The sequence below is a fragment of the Kogia breviceps genome, chromosome 11, assembly GCF_026419965.1.
Source record: "Kogia breviceps isolate mKogBre1 chromosome 11, mKogBre1 haplotype 1, whole genome shotgun sequence".
In the NCBI taxonomy this organism is placed as follows: Eukaryota; Metazoa; Chordata; class Mammalia; order Artiodactyla; family Physeteridae; genus Kogia; species Kogia breviceps.
In genome coordinates this window covers 15,426,752-15,445,850 of record NC_081320.1, presented here as the reverse complement: position 1 = coordinate 15,445,850, position 19,099 = coordinate 15,426,752, and the positions used below count along the sequence as shown (strand labels likewise).

Genomic DNA, 19,099 nt, shown 5'->3' with positions numbered 1-19,099 from the left:
AAGCTGAAGGACTGAAGCTACCCAACTTCAAAACTTACTATAAAGCTATAATAATCAACAAAATGTGGTATTGATAGCAGAATAGATAAATAGGTCAGTGGAACAGGACAGAGAGATCAGGAATAGACTCACATAAATATAGTCAACTAATCTTTGACAAAGGGGCAAGGGCAATGCAATGGAGCAAAGACTGTCTTTTCAACAAATGGTGCTAGAACAGTTGAATATCCACATTAAAAAAAAAAAAAAATCTAGACACAGACTTTATATCCATCCCAAAGATTAACTCAAAATAGATTACAGACCTCAATGTAAAATGCAAAGCTATCAAAATCCTAGAAGATAACACAGGAGAAGACCTAGATGACCTTGGGTATGTCAATGACTTTTCAGGTTGGACACCAAAGGAATGATCCATGAAAGAAATAATTGATAAGCTAGAGTTAATTAAAATTAAAAACTTCTGCTCTGCAAAATACAATGTCAAGAGAATGAGAAGATAAGCCACAGGCCGGGAGAAAATATTTTCAAAATACATATCTGATAAAGGACTATTATCTAAAATTAAAAAAGGACTCAACACTCAATAATAAGAAAACAAACAACTTGATTAAAAAATAGGCCAAAGACCTGAACAGATACCTCACCAAAGAGAATATACAGATGGTAAATAAGCATATGAAAAGATGCTCCACAGCATATGTCATCAGGGAAGTGCAAATTAAAACAACAGTGAGAAACTTCTACACACCTATTAGAATGGTCAAAATCCAGAACGCTGACAGCACCAACTGATGGTGAGGAGCAATAGGAACGCTCATTCATTGCTGGTGGGAATGTTAAATGGTGCAGCCACTTTGGAAAACAGTCTGGTAGTTTTATAAAACTTAACACACTCTTACCTTATGATCTAGCAATCCCACTCCTTGATATTTACCCAAAGGATTTGAAAATAAGTCCACACAAAAACCTGAACAAGGATGCTTATACTGGTTTTATTCATAACTGTCAACACTTGGATGCAACCAAAATGTCTTTCAGTAAGTGAATGGATAAACTGTGGTACACCCAAGCAAAGGACTATTATTCAGTGTTAGAAAAAAATGAGCTATAAAGCCATAAAAAGACATGGGGGAACCTTAAATGCCTATTGCTAAGTTGAAGAAACCAATCTGAGAAGGCTACATACTGTATAATTCCAACTATATAATATTCTGGAAAAGGCAAAACTATAGAGACAATAAAAAGATAAGTGATTGCTTTGGTTGGGTGTGGGCAGGGGGGTGGGGGGCAACAGAGTTGAATAGATGAACCACAGAGAAACTTTAGTGTAATAAGATAATAGAATGTATAACACCAAACATGAACTCTAATGTAAACTATGGACTTTGGGTGATGATGATATGTCAATGTAGGTTCATCAATTGTAACAAATGTACTATGCTGGTGGTGGATGTTGATAATGAGGGAGGTTATGCATGTGTGGAATCAAGGAAATATCTCTACTGTCCTCCTAATTTTACTGTGAATCTAAAATTTCTATAAAAAATTAAGTCTAAGAAAAATAAAGTGATGAAATAGTTGTGAAGTGTGAAAAGTAATAAAGTTTCAAAACCATTTCTCAGTTTCTCGCTTGTTCCTTGACAGGTGATGGTGTTAATTATTGAGAAAAGGAGCACTAAAATAAGACCAGCTCTAGGTGGAAGATTATGAATTTTGAACATGTTGACTTGATATGCCTTTGAGACTTTCATGGAGATATAAAATGGGTAATAGGATTTATTGATCTGGAATGCAGAGAACAGAACTGGACTGGAGATAGGAATGTAGGAGTCACCAAGCAGCATGCAATGAGGAATTGAAGACAGGGACGGTAGTCCCAAAGATAAGCTTGCACATGTTCTGGCAGTGCTTTCTTGTGACTCTCAAGCTATTTCACCTGTATGTCTTCTCTTTAAACTTCACTGTCTGCACAACTTCTATTTCCCCAGGGTATCTGGCACCATGCATTGCCTTATGCCTACTGTCATTTTCAATGAAATCTTGCCAGATAGGTATCCTTGAAAGAATAATTTTTTATACATCTTTATTCAGTAAACCTCACCAATAGAAAAAATAATCCTTCTTTTCCCCTTATCATTTAGTATTTTTGTTTCCCTTATCTCACTTTGATTTCTTATGGTGAGTAAGCAGAGGCTAAAAGAGAGGCCTTCCATTGATGTGATATAGAAAGAAATCTTTCTTCTTTCTTTAACAGCTTGATACAGTCTTCTTTGGGGATCTTATATTCAAAATTAGAGAGTCTTTTGGTTCTGTGAGGGACCCGTGATAGGAAAGCAAGAGAGGAAGTCCACACATAAGGAAATGACCTCCTTAACTTGGGTCACCTTTCTAATTGTTTTTGTTTTGTTTTGTTTTAAGCTATGCTGCCTATAGCTTTGGGTGCTAGATGGGTATACAATGCAATATGAAATCAGCCCTCGGGACTCAAATCCCTGGTATATTCAGTCAGAGAAAACCATTTCAGGGAAGGAATTAGTTCAACTAACCGCTTGACTGCTCTGACAAAACTGGCCAGTTGTCTGACCTTCTTTAGAAGCTGGGGAGGAATTTTCTTCCCTCCATGACTCTGGCAGAGATGCTGTTTCTGATTTCTCCACATCAGAGGGGAGCATCAAACTCCTGGTTTTCAAGTGACTCAACATTTTGTTTCATTAAACAGAGGCAAGGAAAACCAGTAGATATTCATTTGTGGATTGTGTGTGAAGAATCTTGTTTCAAGATTAAGTGAAAATTCAATTGTTGAACATTGAGAGTATCTTTTGATTTTTCATAAAGTATACTTTGAAGTTAGTCTTCTGGTCATATATTGAAAATTTCAGTAAATATGTTTCACCTGTTGATGAATCATTACCCTTTTCTGAAAGTCTGCTATTCTAGCCGTTGCTTTTTGCTGGTGCCTTCCAACTGTGGACCCTAGGATTTTCAAGCAGACTTTCAGAATGGCACAGGGGGTAAAATGATGCTAATGAGGCAAGACTCAGATTTGAACAGCACTTTACTTTTTCTTTTTTTTGCGGTAGCACTTTCCTTTTTTTTTTTTTTTTTTTTATTGCGGTACGCGGGCCTCTCACTGTTGTGACCTCTCCCGTTGCGGAGCATAGGCTCCGGACGCGCAGGCTCAGCGGCCACGGCTCACGGGCCCAGCCGCTCCGCAGCATGTGGGATCTTCCCGGACCAGGGCACGAACCCGTGTCCCCTGCATCGGCAGGCGGACTCTCAACCACTGCGCCACCAGGGAAGCCCCAGCACTTTACTTTTTTTTACTTTTCATTATTTCTGTTGATTCTTAAAATAATCCTGTGGTGAGGACAAGGGTTAATATCTCCATTTTTTTTTAATGAAGAAATAAAGATTCAGAGATGTTAAGCAACTTTCCTACCACTACAGCTAATTAAGGATGGAGCCAGTCCTTTAATGCAAGTCCTATTTCCTTGTCTCTAAAGCCAGTGCTCGTTTTGCTGTCCTACATCATTCCCACTCAAAGATAAACTCTTGAGATCAAAAGTCACATATATACACCATGCCATCTACTTGCAGGGTGTGTGTGTGTGTGTGTGTGTGTGTGTGTGTACGCGCATTTGTGAATGTTATGTTAAGACTCTTATGAAATATTTAAAATGTGTTTCCCAGTGATTGAACACATATACACAGCAGACTATACAAATTATTAAACCTACCTAATACTTTTATTTCCATGCACTTTACAAACTGGAAAATGCTTACATAATTAGACCAGGAGATATTATCAAATTCATTCCAAAAATGCATATTGGACAAAATTCAAGTAATGTGTCCACGGTCATTTAGCTAACATGTGGTAGAGCTTGAATTTATCCAGGCTTGGCATTGTCTTCAGGGATGCATAGTTTCAGGTGTTTTATGCAAATAAGGGAAAGAAGCACAGATTTTCAGAGCAGGATTAATTAACGGAGGACTTTTAAGAACAGTGAGTATGTGTGTGTACCAGAGTCTGCTCTGTAAGTCACTCTGGGTGAGACTGGTTTGTCAGGAATTCCTTTTAGCTCTTGGGTAAGTAAACCTCCTTGTGTGAAATCTAAGGATGCACCCACCTCACACAAAATCTCCCTTAGAGCAAATTAGGCTTTAGGAAAGCCTTAGGACATTTGTTCAGAAGGACACCAGGAAGACAGTGGAAAGTCTTTTTAAAAAGAGGTGAGTCAAAACCAGCAGAAGAGGGGCTTCCCTAGTGGCGCAGTGGTTGAGAGTCCGCCTGCCGATGCAGAGGACACGGGTTCGTGCCCCGGTCCGGGAAGATCCCACGTGCCACGGAGCGGCTGGGCCCGTGAGCCATGGCCGCTGAGCCTGCGCGTCCCAAGCCTGTGCTCCTCAACGGGAGAGGCCACGGCAGTGAGAGGCCCGCGTACACACACACGCACACACACACACACACACACACAGAAAAAAAAAAAAAAAAACAGCAGAAGAGGGAGACATGGTAACTTTGAAAGAAAACATTTTAGAAATAATAGGAAAAAGTAGGTCAGGACCTGCCAGAGCCAAAGCCTGTCTGTCAGTGGTCTTCATTTTCTTGTGTGTCTCTCTACAAATCCTGATGGCCTCAGGCCACAGCTAAGGATTAGCTGGAACCCTCAAATCAAATGCAGCCACATTTCTGGCTGAGGCAAGAGCCTGCAAAGGTGATACCCAAGGACCTTGGGCCTGTCCAACAGCTGTATTTTTGTACTTTTGATGTCCCATCTTGTTCAGTCCTCTGTAGTTTGCAATTCCATGTACATAATTCTAGACTAAGAGGTCAGTGAACTACCACCAACCACCACCTGTTTTTATGCCACAAGTGAGTTAAGAGTGATTTTGATTTTTTTTTTTTTTTTTTTTTTTGTGGTACGCAGGCCTCTCACTGTTGTGGCCTCTCCCGTTGTGGAGCACAGGCTCCGGACGCGCAGGCTCAGCGGCCATGGCTCACGGGCCCAGCCGCTCCGCGGCATGTGGGATCTTCCCAGACCGGGGCATGAACCCGTGTCCCCTGCATCGGCAGGCGGACTCTCAACCACTGCACCACCAGGGAAGCCGTTGATATTTTTAAATGCCTAAAACAAAACATAAACAAAAGAAGGATAAATAAAATTCAAATTTCCGTGCCTATAAAATTTTATTGGAACACAGCCTCGCCCGTTCATTTACAGTTTTCTATACCTGCTTTTTTGCCACCATGACAGAGTTGGTAGGGCTGACAGAGACATTTAATGCCCCCCAAACCTAAAATATCAATATTTACCATCCAGCCTATTATGAAGTCTGCCAGCTTCTGCTTTAGACTTACTGCTTCCTATGAACCTCTCACTTTATAAGTCCCCTACCTGGCTTACCTGCTCTGACCTTGTTGGAACCTCTTGCCTCATTTCCCAGGTTTTTTTTAAAGATGTCTTGGTCTTGACACCTCATCTTGTGTCCACAGCCAGTGACACCCTGCATCACAGCACAATACTATTAAAAATAAATCTGTAAGTCCTATTCAATTAGCATTCAATTTGCTAAATGAAAAAAAATATATCACTTTCTGCCTCATGGCTCTTCTTGGCTTAATGAACACATTAGCAGCTAATGAAGACATGCACTGTACTATTACATGGTATGGGGTTTGTGTTTGCCACGTTTGTGACAATTGTTTACCACCAAGCTCAGGGAGATGGAGCATTCCTTTGGAGGGTAGACCAGCAGTAGAGCAGCCAGTTATGAGAGCTGAAACAGAAGGAAAAGAGAAACACCTTTCATATCTGTCTTCTTGATGTTATGAAAAGACGATTTTCTATGGAGAACCAAAGGATAAAAAAATAAAGATAATTATTTTGGGAGACTTACTGTGTTCCAGCTAATATGCTTAAAATTTTTTTGCCATTGTCACACATAATCACTGAAATTTCTACCATGAAGTAGGTATCATGCTTATTTTACAGGTGTGAAAACAAGGCAAGGTAGGGCCACACAGATAGTAAATGGCAAAGCTAGGACTAGGACTCCTGTCTCCCTGACATCAGAGCTATGGCAGTAACCACTGCACTGCATTACCTCCTCAACTCCATTTATGGATCTGGTTAAGAAGAAATGTGTTCTGAAAATCCTAATAAAACAGGGCTAAGTTTGTATGTGTTATGGGGGATGGTGAGGTAAAAAGGACCAATGGATAGAGTAGGAGCTTGTGTTCTAGGCTCTATAAAAAAAAATGTTACCGATATTATATACTACATGGTGAAATTCAGTACAAAATTAGCTGGTAGGAGGTCTCATTCAAAGGAGGATTATCCTCCAATTGTCTGAAAGAGCTTAGGCCTATCAGCTGCTCTGCAAAGGCAGTAAAGTTCCAGTGCATTTAATCACAGCCCATGGGATAGGTGCAATGGGAAGGCATGTCAAGGTCCTAGTGATCATCTAGTCCATCCCATTCCTTTTACAGATTTGGAGATTGAAGCTCAAAATGGGAAGTTGAATGTCCTGGTGTCATACAGCTGTTAGTGCCAAGTGCCAGATTGAGTGGCAATCTCCATTACACTATGAACCATGACAAGGTGGCAGGAGAGTGGACTTTGGATGCAGACTGACCAGGGTGAGCGAGCCCTGTGGAGCTGGCCCAACAGCTGGTGGTCAGCAGATCTCCTCCTTTTGACACCCTCCACATATCCAGGAGTGCAGAGATCTAGTTCCTTCTAATTGATACCTTAACTCAAGTTCGTTCAACATCTTCCACTAAAGATAATTACCACTGGCACAGGGCTTTGTACTCTACAAAGCACCTTCACTACAGCAGTCATTATCTAACAAAGGAGGAAATCTGAGGGGAGAGAAATGGATGGCCTGGATCTGGGTCACCTGACATGGCAATGCCCTTCGTCTACCTGGAAATGACTCCCAACAAAGAAAAGGAATGTTATCGTGGGTTCTCTGGTTCCTGCAGAGAAGCATGCTTCTTTCTTCCTGGGGGCTTTTTTAAAATTTTATTTATTTATTTTGGCCGTGATGGGTCTTTGTTGCTGCCTGCAGGCTTTCTCTAGTTGTGGCAAGCGGGAGCTAGTCTTTGTTGCTGTGCACGGACTTCTCATTGTGGTGGCTTCTCTTATGGTGGAGCACCGACTCTAGGCACATGGGCATCCGTAGTTATAGCACATGGGCTCAGCAGTTGTGGCACACGGGCCCTAGAGCACAGGCTCAGTAGTTGTGGTGCACGGGCTTAGTTGCTCTGCGACACGTGATATCTTCCTGGACCAGGGCTCGACCTCGCATCCCCTGAACTGGCAGGCGGATTTCTAACCACTGCACCACCAGAGAAGCCCTCCCTGGGGGCTTTTGCCATAAATAAAGTTTTTGTGCCACAGTGGTAGAGTTGAGTAGATGTGATGGAGATGTATAATATCCAGCAACCTAAAATATTTATTATCCAGACCATTACAGACAAAGTATTTCATGAGCTTAAAATCTATTCATGGGTCAGATATTATTTCTAATTTTTTATGAGCAAAACTTCTCCCAGTTTCCCAAATCAAGTTGAAATGGATTCTGTTGTACTTTCATTAGCAAAGTTCTTTAGAACATAAAGTTCTTACTATATTTATCCATTCAACAAACATGATTGCACTTCTAAAATGTCCAAAAAGTATTACCTGGATTGTGAGAAATCCTCACAAGAATGCTGTGAGATGAGCATTGCTATCTCCATGCATCACATAAGTCAAGTGAGGCTCTTTAATGATTAGATAACTTACCAAGAGTCACAGTAAGTAAGTGACAAAGAATTTAAATAGTTTGCCCAACATTTTTCTGCTTCTTTCTCTTCTGATGTATCATCAAAGCCTCGTGGCAATCCAGTGAAATTATTGGTCAGGAAGAATGATTCCCATTTTACCAAAGAGGAAACTGAAGCACAGAGAGCCGAAACCTCTTGCTCAAGTCACATACTAAACTTGATGAGTCAGGATTTGGATTTGGGCTTTCTGATTAAATTCTGGAGCTCCTTTTGGTGTTTTACCAAATGCCCCAAAGACACCTCCATATATACTAATTTTAACAAATAGTATTTCTTTAGGAAATGATTGCTATAGATAAAGAGATATGTTTCTGATATCCTGTTATCTTTTGCATCTAAATTATGTACATATTGTTTATGATTGGGGTGGAGATAAGCATGAAGATTTCTGCCATGGGTAGCATAACAACTATCCCAACTGGAGTTCTTCAAATTTGAGGTTTCTCTGGAGATTTAATCGTCATTCTGGACTCATAAAAAGCATTCTGGCTGCTCATGTAATAATTTCAATACCTTTGTAATGATATTTATCTTTAATTTCCCTGCAAATGGGGATGCATTACTCAATCAGACCATTTTCATTTACCTTGTGATTCGTTTGTGGGAAAATCATACCCAATTTGAAAGCAGCACAGTATTTCCTTGGGACCTCTCACTAAGGGGATTATATAGTGCATCACACTTGATGGCAAATGAAACACAGAGGGGTTCACTGATACACCAAATCCCACTCTGGGAAGTCTGTTTCAGTGGAAGACTGCAAACAAGCATTATTTTGTCACTTGGAACGAAAGCCCTCATTAAAAATTAAAATCCATTCTGTACTGATAAATATACCACTGACTAATTACTCACAAGATTTATATTTGTGGTCCTAATACCCTCAAAATGGTTATTTTTTTTTAACTCCCTATAAACCAGAACACAATGAGCTTGACAGTGTCAAGCTTCAATAAACATTTGGTTGCCCTTTTTATTAGATAGATCAGTTCCTTACCAATAATGTTTTAAAATACTTAAATACTTCATGAGAAGAGAACTATGTCCCTTCCATTAAATGGTTTTCAACGTAGGAAGAAGTGTATATTTAGAGTATTTAGAGACACCTAATTATGGCTAATTTAAATTTTCTTTTCTGCCAACTGGATCTTCAAATTTGCCATCACACAAATTTCCTCAACATTCACAAAGAAACACACACAATCATAATAAAAGCAACAAAAATACTAAAATAAATAAAACAAAGAAAAATAAAATAATAGCTTCCAGTAACTTCAAGGATTTTTTTAAGGCTGGTATGGAAGGGGAAGTGGGAGCCATGATTAAAAGGAGTTCATAAAAATAAATGGAGGAAAGAGTGAAGTCAGCAAAATTGATGTAGTAGGCCGTGCCAAGGACACATCCGTCCATAGAAATATTTTAAAATCAAGCAAAAACTGCCAGAAGCAAACTTGTCATAACTCTAGAAAACATTCAAAAGTTTACAGCAACTAAGTGAATACTGAATCAAGAAAAAGGCAATTTGAAACTGGTATTTTTTATTTACACTAGCTCCACCTGCCATCCCTCCATAGCCCCTGGCTCAGTGGTGGTCCTGAAGACATCAGTCCACATGCCCAGTGAAGGATTTGGGGCCCTGGTTCTGGAAAGGGAAAAACAAACCTTGTTTGCAAAGAATTGTCTGCTTTAACCTGCTTTGGGGCTAGATGAAAATTTGATGCAAAAGATTACAAAAGCACTGCAAATGATAGAAAGGGGAAACAGTTTTTAACTTATTCTATGGGGCCAGAATTCTCCTGATACTAAATCCAGACAGACACCACAAGAAAAGAGAATTAAAAACCAATTTTATTAATGAATATAGATGCAAAAATCCTGAAGAAATTACCAGAAAACTGAATCCAGCAACATGTTTATAAAGTTACACACCATGACTAAGTGAGCTTTATCCCAGGAATATGTGTATAACATTAAAAAACAATCAATAAATTTAGTATCCCACATTAATAAAACAAAGGGAAAAAACACATAATAATCTTAATTGACACAGAAAAACTTTTAACAAAATCTAATAACACACTTTCATGATAAAAATACTCAGAAAACTAGGAATAGGAAGGAATTTTCTAAATATAATAAAGGGCATTTAAGAAAAAACTACAGTTAACATCATACTCAGTCATGAAAAACTGAAAGCATTTCCCCCAAGATCAGGAAAAAAATGAGGATGTCGGCTGACACAATTACTATTTAACGTTATGTGGAAAGTTCAAGACAGAGCAATTAGGTAAGAAAAAAAAAAAAAAACATCCAAATTGAAAAGGAATAAGTAAAACTATTTCTATTAGCAAATTACATCTTATATTAGGAAAATTCCAAAGAATCTAAAAAAATTTAAAAGACCATTAAAGTTAATAAAAGAATTCAGCAAAGTTGGTGCATACAAGGTCAACACACCAAAATTAGTTTGGTACATTAGCGATGAACAATCCAAAATGAAATTAAGAAAACTATTCCATTTACATTAACATCAAAGAGAATAAAATATGAATAAATTTAACCAAGGAGGTGCAAAGGCTTTTACATTGAAAAGTCCTAAACGTTACTGAAAGAAATTAAAGAATATCTAAATAAATGGAAAGACATCCCAGATTCATGAATTAGAAGACTTAGTATTGTTACATTGGCAACACTGCTCAAGGTGATCTACAGATTCAAGGCAATCCCTATAAAAATTCCAATGTTCTTTTATGCAGAACTGGAAAATCTTATCCTCAAATTCACATGGAATTACAAGGAGACATAAATAAATAAAAACAATATTGAAAAAGAAGAACAAAGTTGGAGGACTCACACTTCTCTACTTCGGAAACTATTAGAAAGCTACTGTAATCAAAATAGTGTGGTACTGGAAAAAGGACAGACATATAGATCAATAGAGTAGAAGTGAGATTTCAGAAATAAACCTATTTATCTATGGCCAATTGGTTTTCAACAAGGGTGGACCAAGAACATTCAATGAGGAGGTAATAATTTCTTCAACAAATGCAACTGGGACAGCTGGAAATTCACATGCAAAATAATGAAGTTGAAACAGTACCTCAAACCATGTACAAAAATCAACTCAAAATGGATCAAAGATCTAAAGTTAAAACTATCAAACTTTTAGAAGAAAACCTAGGGGTAAATTTTCATAATCTAGGACTTGGCAATGGCATCTTAGATAAGACACCAAAAGCACAAGCAGCAAAAGAAGTAAGAAAGTAGGCTTCATCAAATTTAAAAACTTGTTTTTTTAATGAAAGTTATCAAGAAAATGAAAAGACAACCTACAAAATGAGAGAAAATATTTGCGAATCATATCCCTAGAAGAGTCTAGTATCCAGAATACATAAAGAACTCTTACAACTCAACAACCAAAAATAAACTACCCAATTTTTAAAACAGGAAAAGAACTTGAATACACATGTCTCCAAACAACATATACAAATGGCCAACAAGTACATGAAAAGATGTTCAACATCATTAGCCATTAGGAAGAAACAAATTCAAAACCACAAAGAGGTGATACCTCTTATGCCCAGTAGGATGGCTATTTTTAAAAAGAGAAAGAAAAGAAAAAAATGTGTTGTTTAGAATGTGGAGAAATTGGAAATCTCATACATTGCTTGTGGGAATGGAAAATGGATAAGCCACTATGGATAACAATTTTTGTGGGAATGGAAAATGGATAAGCCACTATGGATAACAATTTGTTGGTTCCTTAAAAAGGTAAACATAGACCGAGCAATTCCACTCCAAAAGAATTGAAAACAGATACACAAATGCATGTACATATATATTCATAGCAGCACTTCTTAATAGTAGCCAAAAACTTGGAATAACACAAATTTCCATCAACAGATGAATGGATAAGCATGTTATATACATGCAATGGAACATTACTCAGATAAAAAAAAGCAATACAGTATTGATACATACTATAATATGATGAATCTCAAGAAATATTTTGCTAAGAGAAAGAAGCCAGAAACATAAAAGTTCACATATTATATGATTCCATTTATATGAAACATCCAGGATAGGTAAATTCATACAGACAAAAACCAAACTAATGGTTTTGTTCTGAGGAGTTTCCAGGGAGAGGAGAGCATTGGGAAGTAACTGCTTAATGAATATGGGGTTCCTTTTTGGGATGATGAAAATGTTTTGGAATTAGATAGCACAATATTATGAATGTAAAATGCCAGTGAATTGTTCATTTTAAAATGGCGAATTTTATGTTATTTGAATTTCACCTCAATTGTTAAAGAATAAAAAATATTAAAAATAAATAGAGGAGATGATACAAGGTTTAGAGATGATAATGGGAAGTGTAGCAGGAAAGAAGAAAGGGAGGTGTCTGGGATAGAATGTGGTACATATTTGAAAGGGAGAAAAGAACATGAAACATGTGAGAAGAGAGAATCCTGGTTTCCTTCCATTCCGCCCCCTACAAATTGTTTCATATACTGCTGTCGGATTTACCTTTTTAAAACAAATATCTGAGCATCCTGATACCATCCCCACAAGTCTCCAGTTTAGAAGCTTTCATTGCACCTACCCCCCAACTCTTATTGCCTCCATGGCAGCTGCCCCATTCCATCTTGCTCTACATTTTCTTCTCTGACTCTTGAAGCTTTGCCCTCCCCACTCCACTCCCCAAGCACCACGTGCTCCCATATCTTTTTCCACTTCCTGAACCCCACCGGATTTCCCACAACTCTGTGTCATTACTCATGCCGTTAACCCTTTTGTATAAATCTTACCTCCCCTCAGGACTTAGCTCAACTGCCAATTTTTATGACTTTTTTCCCAGAATATCTAAGCTGAAAGCAGCTTATGGTAGTAGAAAGAACACAGACTTTGAAAACAGCCAAATCTAGGCTCCAAAAGTTGATATATATCAATCACGTAATTTTGGGCCCTTTATTTCACTTCTGTGAGCCTCAATATCTTAGTCCATTCAGGCCACTATAACAAAAATACCACAGAGTGGGTGGCTTCAACAGCAAACATTTATTTCTCACAGTTCTGAAGTTTGGAAAGTCAAAGATCAAGGGGCTGGAAGATTCAGTGTCTGATGGAGACCCAATTCCTGGTTCACAGTTGTCTGTCTTCTTGCTTTGTCCTCACATGTTGGAAGGAGCAAGAGAGTTTTCTGTGGTCTCTTTGATGATAAGGTCACTAAATCTCACTATGAGGACTTAATCCTCAACAACTAATTAGCCTGAAAAGTCTCTACCTCCAAATACCATCACTTTGGGGGTTAGGATTCCAGCATATGAATTTTTGAGGGGGCACAAACATTCAGTCCATAACACCCAGTTTCCTCATCTATGAAATGGAATTAATATCGCATTGGATTTTTGTGAAGATAAAATTAAAAATCTAGGCAGAGGTCTCTTTACCTGGAAGATATTCAATACATACTTTTCTCCTCACCTTCCCAATGGTCCATGAAAAGTACATGCTACTGTAATGGACAAATAATCCTCCCTTGAATGTGTATGGTGTCTTAATATTTCAAAGCACATTACTTATAATCTCTCATTTGATCTGGAGAAGAATTATTGGTATCCATTAGGATAATGTGAGCTTAAAAGGACAAAATTTAGAGTCCAAGTGACTTTAACAATAAATAAATGTATAATGTTTCTTTACTGAAGTTCCAGAAATGGAGTAAACTCCACACAGGGCCTGACCGGTGACCCAATAATCTGGGTTCTTTCCAAACTCTCATCTTCTCTCCTTACTATTGACTCCATCATGTGGCTGACTCTCCTCAGTGTCACAATTTGCCCACCAGTGACAAATGGAAATACAGCAGGAAGATTTTCTGTATTGAACATAATACCCTCTCTCTTCCACCTGCCTGGACCAAATTAAGAGGTGTTCCCATTAGACCAATCACACCTGCCAGAAGGACGCCACACATTGATAGGTTACACCTGCAGCAGAATGGGTTTGGGGGAGCTAGTTTTACTATCCACCATGGAAAGTATGGAGTTTCTGCTCCAGAAAGAAAATGACATGCCCTAAATCACACAGATCATCAATGCCCAACCTAAGATGGAAGCTCAGATCCCTGACTTCTATTCTCACCACATAGAAGCTTAGATACCATATGGGTTATTTTGTTTTAGGCTTCCAAGTTACAGACAGCTTCAACTCAAAATGTCTTAAAAAAAGAGAGTGTTTATTATATCACACATAAAGGAGTGCAGAAAGAAATAAGCTATCGAGCCATGAAAATACATGGAAGAACCTTAAATGTATATTGCCAAATGAAAGAAGCCAATCTAAAAAGGCTACATCCTGTATGATTCCAACTATGTGACATTCTGGAGAAAGAAAAATTATGGAGACAGTGAAAAGGTCAGTGTTGCCAGGGTTTAGGGAGGAGAGTGGAATGAATAAGTGGAACACAAAGAATTTTTAGGGCAGTGAAAATACTTTGTATGACACTGTAATGGTGGATATAGATCATAATACATTTGTTAAAACCCATAGAATGTACAACACCAAGAGTAAACCCTAATATAAAGTTTAGACTTTAGGTGATAGTAACGTGTCAACATAGGGTCATGGGCAGTAATAAATGTGTGGAGTGTTGATAGTGGAGAAAGCTGTTGGGAGAGGGAAGAAGGGCTAGGTGGGAAATCTCTGTACCTTCTGTTCCACTTTTCTGTGAACCTAAAGGTCTCTAAAGCAGTGTGTGTGTGTGTGTGTGTGTGTGTGTGTGTGTGTGTGTGTGTGCGCGCGCGCGCGCGCACCAAGGAAAGGCTCTAGATTTTATTGATTTCGAGACTAAGCAGCATCATCAAGGACATCAAGAAACAAAATGTGTTTCTTTCTGTCTCTTCATTCTACCTTCTTCAACAGCTCAGTTTCACCTCCAGGCTCGCTACTCACAGAGCAAGGTTGTTGCTGGAATTCAAAACATTACATACACAGACAGTAGCCGAAGGAGAGAAAGCACAATGTTCTCTGGAATCTCCTGCTCAAGAGCAGAAACTCTTAAGGAGACCTGTCCTTTTGGTTGCTGGCCAGAACTGGATTACAAGCCCATCCTAAACAAATCACAGAGTAAGAGACTAAAACCAACAAGTTTTAATCAGAATTGACAGTCATGTGGATACTTGAACTTAAATCATGGTTCTATTTGGGAAAATAAAAAGGATTGGGGAATAAATAGTCAAAGGAAACCAACAATTTCGGCTACTGAGAATACTCCTAGAAAAGGTTACTTTCTAGTGGGCATATCTGCTCTTTTCCCTTTTCCTTCCCCCTGTTGGCCATAGGCAAGAGCCCAGATGAAGTAGGTCCCATGGTTGACTGAGGTAGTGAGCTAACCAAAACTTCAGAGGGCCTGAACACAGAGCCAAAGAGGATTATTTTTGTTGTTGTTTATATACCTGAATAAGCAATAGACCAAGCCACTTTCATAAACCTTTTGGAGAAAGCAATTTTGAAAAGTGACCCATTTTCTTTAAAACTTAGTGGTGTATTAGGCAAAGCTACAACTTACATCATCAATGACTTAGCCAGAGTTTTTGCGGTCTTCTCACAACTCTGTGATATCCGACACTCTTCAGCTGATAAGAATCCCATCAGAAATTTTAACCATACTTTTCTTTTTGGTCCTTGTAGCCCCACACCTTTAATGACTCCCTAGATTTGGAGGATAGAATCCAATCTTCAGAGTTCAGTTCCTCACTTCTCAAGAAGAACTGCTCATTCCTATATCAAGGAAAGTACAAACCCACATGACAGCTAAGACCCATCTTCCTAGATCAATCACTGTCAATTTGACCACCCATCAGAAACATCTGCACAGCTCTAGCAAAAATATGCCAGAGTCCATATCTCTAAAATTCTAATTCAGTAGAACAGAAGTTTACTAATTCAGTAAACACAGGATTGAGGCAATAAGTTATATTTTCACTTATTAAAGCAAACATGGCTATTGTATGGAGGACAGTACAAAAATGCATACATTTTTAAAGTAAAAGTATGATTATTACAAAAATGTGTTTTGAATTTTCTAGCAGAATTTTCGATAGCTACTTCAGGCTATTACTCTGAAGATATTCACTAACTCTTACTGGCCGTTAGAAGATATTTAAGAAAAAGTTTGAAATACTTCCCAGGTTAGGAATAATGCTTCTCCTCAGAAACCATGGCAGGTGGAGGAGAGTTTTATGATGACTGTATGCAAAATTCATTACGCAGTCAGTGCTTAATAAGCCTGAACTTTCGGTCTTAAGATGGTACAGATGTTTTTTATGGTTTAATAAAAATCCCTTCTTGAAGTTTACATTATCAAGTTGCAATATTACACTCTTCTGTCTTCTTGACCTTTCTGCAGCTGGTTCACTGTTTGTCCTTAAAACTCCTCACTCCACTTATCCTGAATAAGTAGGGATGCTGTGTCGTAATCCACAATCAATCCACATAAATAAAACAATTCAGCACAGATGTGACCTGAATATACATTTAGAGTCTGCTAATTGTGCAAAGTGGTGGCACAAGGTTTCAAGGTCAAACAAACCAGCAATGAAATTGCTCTGTGGAAAACCACAGAGGGGGCAATGCTGCTGTTTATTATTAAAATTGTTATTTTGCAAAGTTGTAGACAGTTCTCCACTCTGCAGACATTTCATAACCCATACCAACTGCTTTTTCCTCAGGTAGCAATGAGAGTAGGTTTAAAAGGAAAGGCTTACTTGCTACAAAACCACTAAAAGGTAAATTCAGTCTAGTCTAAACCCTCCTAGAGCAGAGAAATAGAAAGAACACAGACTTCAAATTTGAGTGAAATTTGAAATCTGGTTTAACTCCTTATTAGGATAGATTCTTGAGCACTTTAACTTAACCTATAATGTCTCTTCTTTGTGATATGGGTCAAAAACTAGTATTTGATTCTGATTTACAATAAGAAGCAGAATTAGCACAGCCTGCTGGCTCCTTCTCCTAAGATCCATGGTAGGTGAGGGAACTACTGAAACTTAGAAACCTGAGGAATAAAAGAGACAGCTGTGGGAAGCACGTGGAGAGAGGAAGAGCTGTTTGAAATATTGTGTAGATAGGAGATGGGGTCCAGCCAGTGGGATCGGGGTGGCTAAATTAGGAAAAGCCCCTTTCCTTCCCTGACGCCGCCGAGGTCGCACGCGTGAGGCTTCTCTGTCGCCGCCAAGGTGCATTACGTTGCCTCCTACCGGCTCGCCGCCCTTGGGGACGATACCTCCCCCAGCGCCAAGGACATCAAGAAGATCCTGGACAGCGTGGGCATCGAGGCGGACGACGACCGGCTCAACGAGGTCATCAGTGAGCTGAACAGCAAGAACATTGAGGACGTCATTGCCCAGGGTACCCGCAAGCTGGCCAGCATGCCCGCTGGCAGGACTGTGGCCGTCTCTGCTGCCCCAGGAGCTGCAGCTCTTGCTGCAGGTTCTGCCCCAGCCGCAGCAGAGGAGAAGGAGGAGTCGGAGGAGTCAGATGACGCCATGGGATTTGGCTCGTTTGACTAGAGTCCCGCTCCCCTGCAAATAAGACCCTTTTTACGTAAAACAAAACAAAAAATAGGAAAAGCCCTTTGAGTGCAGCTGTTGTCTTGAAGCCATCAACGTCCACTCCTTAAAACTCAGCATGGCTGCACAGAAGCTCTCAGAGAGGAGCAGTGAAAAGTAGCCCATTTATTCAGTCCCCTACCCCTTCCTTCTCCGACCTCAGTGGGGAAAGTCTCTTCCGCAACATAGGGGTGAGGAGAAGCAGCCAAGAATAAAATACTCACTGAAGAGCTGTTCAGTGGAGAAGAAGAGTGATGACCTGTGCTTTTCTGTAGTTGTTCACACGAGAGCTTTCCCTCTTCTCCTTTGAACTCACCTGGGTTGTCACAAAAAAGGGCTCTGATGTCCATCCCTTTATCTTAACACGGACCTTGACAACAATGAAATACAATCACTTCAGAAGAAAACAGTGAAGTAAGCTCCAGAGATCAGCTGTACAACATAGTGCCTACAATTAATAGTAAGGCATTCTGCACCCCAAAATTCATTAACTGTAGATCCCATGTTAAGTATTCTTACCAAAAAAGGGAGTGGGGTGGGGATACAAGGAAGCTTTTGGAGGTGATGGATAGGTTTATTCCCTTGATTGTGGTGGTGGTACTGTGAGTGTATTCATCTGTCCAAACCCACCAAATTGTATAAATTAATTATGTGCAGTTTTTTGTATACCAGTTATACCTTAATAAAGCTGAAAAAACAAAAGAAATAATGAACTATATAATAGATATCATCAGAGGCAGATATATTAAACAAAACAAACCCACACACCTATGGTCAGCTAATCTATGACAAAGGAGGCAAGGATATACAGTGAAGAAAACACAGCCTCTTCAGTAAGTGATGCTGGGAAAACTGGACAGCTACATGTAAAAGAATGAAATTATAACAGTCCCTAACACCATACACGAAAATAAACTCAAAATGGATTAAAGACCTAAATGTAAGCCCAGACACTATAAAACTCTTAGGGGAAAACATAGGAAGAACACTCTTTGACATAAATCACCGCAAGATCTTTTTTGACCCACCTCTAGAGAAAAGAAAATAAAACAAAAATAAACAAAACAGAACAAGAAATTTTATAGTAAATATATCTATAATATTGATATAAAACATTAAAAAAAATAATTTAAGATATCTAGTTAGAAATATTGGGTATGGAAAGACAATTTTCAAAATGAACCAATACTGCATAGCAAAAAATTAACTTTACCCAAAGAGATATTTGGTCTTTGGGAAATAACCTGTAAATGCTTGGAATTCCCCAAATGATGGAAGTGTCTTTCTTATTCTTATAATCCCCTTGAAACTGAAAGCTTATGCTAATAAGATGACTCAGGGTGGGGGCGCCCAGAGCAGAAAGACCAACCTTGTGATTAGAGGGTTGGAGTTTGAGCCACATGAAATCAGCCCAACCTGTGGCGGTGGGCGGGTGGGAGGGTGGGGGGCGCTAGAGATTGAGTTCAATTGTATGGGTAATAACTCAATCAATAATGGTTATGTAATGAAGCCTCAATAAATACTTTGGACACTGACACTGGGCTGAGCTTCCTAGGCTGGCAGGTATTGCCACATATCAAAGTCAGAAGGATAATGAGCCCTAAAGACACAGAAGTTTTGCATTTGGGAGCCTCCTAGTCCCAGATTC

At 39.0% G+C, this 19,099-nt stretch overlaps 1 pseudogene; it reads left to right on the top strand.

Moving 5' to 3' along the window:
• The first annotated feature begins 10,885 nt into the window (after positions 1-10,885).
• Positions 10,886-17,412, top strand: LOC131765774 (large ribosomal subunit protein P2 pseudogene; annotated as a pseudogene).
• Positions 17,413-19,099: the final 1,687 nt, after the last annotated feature.